Raw genomic sequence first — 2,589 nt, 5'->3', positions numbered from 1 at the left:
GAGAAGACATCATATTTAATACACTTCACTCGTATTTTCAGTTGTAAATGAGCAGCACACAAAAAATGCTTTTAAATCAATGTGATCTTTATAAATAATAAGTATGCATTTTAATATAAAATATACAGAAATATCAGTTGTAAAAATTTAATTCAAAAACGGACCCCTTTGCAACCGATGCAAGCAAGCACACCCTACAATTTCCCCAGAAATTGTACCCTCTCTAGTTTCTCTGTGCATCTACTGTAGATATATAACATCCCTCCTCTCCCTTCTTCCCCCTCAATCTGAGGAATACAACAGGAGAACCCCATCACTTGTCATTACTTAAAGTGTCATAGACATAGTAGCTTCTGTCTGTCTGTCTGTCTTTGTAATTGTGAGAATACAAATGTGTGAGTGTGTGTGTAATGGGATTGAGGCATCTTGTAAACAGTGTGTAATGACAGGTCTACAGAGTATTCACTCTCCTTTCCCTGTCAGCCACAACTCTAGCTTGCTCACTCTAACCTTTCCTGTCACTATAAATTATGGATAGGAGATAAGCGGAGGGATGAAAGAGGACACTAAAGAGAGACTGAGCGCAGGTTGGGGGGTATGGGTTGCAGGAAGGGAATGCAGAGAGCCAGATCACAAACCAAAGAAGGGAAATCATAAAGAGAGATTGAAAAAGTATATCAAAGAGAAGAATACTGACTTTTTTCTGTCGATTAAATGGTAGCATTACTTTTGTTTGGCTATATGATGTCATAGTGTTGGTATTACAAGAGGATATCAGGGAAACTACAGCCTCTGTAGTTCTCCATTTAGACTTTGATAGTATAGTTATACACGAAGCCAAGCAACAGGGAATTCAGAACTGGTGAAACACCTATCACTAATCGCAGTGAGACAGACAAAGTTGATGTAGTTCATAAAAAGCCAACAGAAGAAACACAACAGTAAAGGAATGGCAAAAGAGAGAGAGAATAAAAGAGAATGTGCTCCACATTCAACGGCCCTTGGATTGATGCTACTGAGGTGCTACTCGAGGAAGGTGTGTGTGTATGTGTACGTTTGTGTGTGAGAGAGTGTGAGAAGGGGACCAGCGTCTTAATTGAATATTGATAAGTGAGGCGAGCAAGCAGGGTAAACAGCTGTGACTGGTACTTCATCATATGTGCGTGTGCATCCCTCATTACCGGCTCCAGCTGCTCCTCTGAGACACACGGCAGAGACGACTCATCAGAGAGTGACCGCAGACACACACACACATCCCACACACACACACAGGTATAACTTATCAATTGAACTTCAGTTAATAATGAAAAATATGACTCCAATACGTAAAACAGTAAAAAAAAAAACTACAAACTACATTGTTTTTTTCATAACTTTGAAGTCTTAGTTTTACAGAGGGCTGACTGGTATTCAAGAATGCAAGTTCCCATGCACAAGTTTAGGCTTATGAAAAAACTTGATGTGAGACATTGTAAATTTCCTGCATGTAGACACACATCTGGCCTGACTAGAAAACACAATGTACTTGTACTGTTCATGGCACTCCCTAACCCTATATTTAGCCTGTTTCCTAACACCTTTCTAATGCGCACTGAACAAATTTGCCTTCATCTTTTGTCAAACACTTAAACAGAACATAGATGTAATCTATGTTCATAGTACTTATATGTTATGTTATGCCTGGTTGTCTTGTCCCAAGAATTTCAGTGCCCCGTCTGACCTTGTGTTGTTCTGTGTACCTGACAATAAAAACTTGAAACAGACACAGAAGACAATCACATATTAGATTTGAGCATTTATTGATACCATGACATGGAAATGGTTTGACTTTGGCAGAGTGGATGATCTAAGGGAAGCGCTCCCTGCCTCCTCGATGCGACACATACATGACATGAGGCAGGAAGTATGCGTGTATGCGTGTGGAAGCTAATTTGAGCATTTGTGGGGCCAAACCATATATTTTAGGCGTTGCTGCATCTCAACCAGGGTCCTGCAGGTGAAGACTTTACCAGAAACACACCTGAAAGAGACAGAGGAAGAGATAATAACAAGAAAGAGAGAGACAAGCAGAAAAAGAGGCAGACAGAAAAACAGAGACAAAAAGAGACAGACAGATACAGAAGATCAGAGTAAGAGCGGGAGACAATTATGAAGAGAGAGAGAGAAAGAGACAAAAGCATGGAGATTAAACTACATTTCAGAATAATCCAAGTCACACATTGGGGTATACCATGGTTTACACAAATCCTCCACCTGAGCAGAGTACAATAACTTGTATACAGTTTACACACACACACACACACCCTGTTGCTGCTGTGTATCTGTGGTGTAGCATCCTGCCTGTAAATCCTCAGGAACTCCTTGGAACTCCTTGGAGCTCATAGATCCACTGCTCTGTCACACCTATAGGACACACACACACTGGTCAGTACACACAGGACTTTACTGTAGCAGATGGTTATGATGAGGATAATAATGAAGATGGTGTTTATGATAAATCTACTCGTGATGATGACTGGTGGTGATGATGATAGTTACAGTGACAATGGTGGTGGTGAAGATTATGATGATGAGGATGCTCAAATGCAG

The 2,589-nt window shown here is 40.5% G+C and overlaps 1 long non-coding RNA gene across 1 annotated transcript; it reads right to left on the bottom strand.

Annotated features, from left to right (window-relative positions):
* Positions 1–1,777: 1,777 nt before the first annotated feature.
* On the bottom strand, positions 1,778–2,384 carry LOC136960545 (uncharacterized). Its single transcript, XR_010878845.1, has 2 exons — positions 2,304–2,384; positions 1,778–2,020 (listed from the first exon to the last, which is right to left on the bottom strand). It is a non-coding gene; the product is annotated as an uncharacterized lncRNA (long non-coding RNA).
* Between the last annotated feature and the right edge of the window lie 205 nt (positions 2,385–2,589).

Source organism: Osmerus mordax, chromosome 17 (genome assembly GCF_038355195.1).
Source record: "Osmerus mordax isolate fOsmMor3 chromosome 17, fOsmMor3.pri, whole genome shotgun sequence".
Lineage (NCBI taxonomy): Eukaryota > Metazoa > Chordata > Actinopteri > Osmeriformes > Osmeridae > Osmerus > Osmerus mordax.
This window is presented reverse-complemented; position numbering and strand designations above follow the sequence as displayed.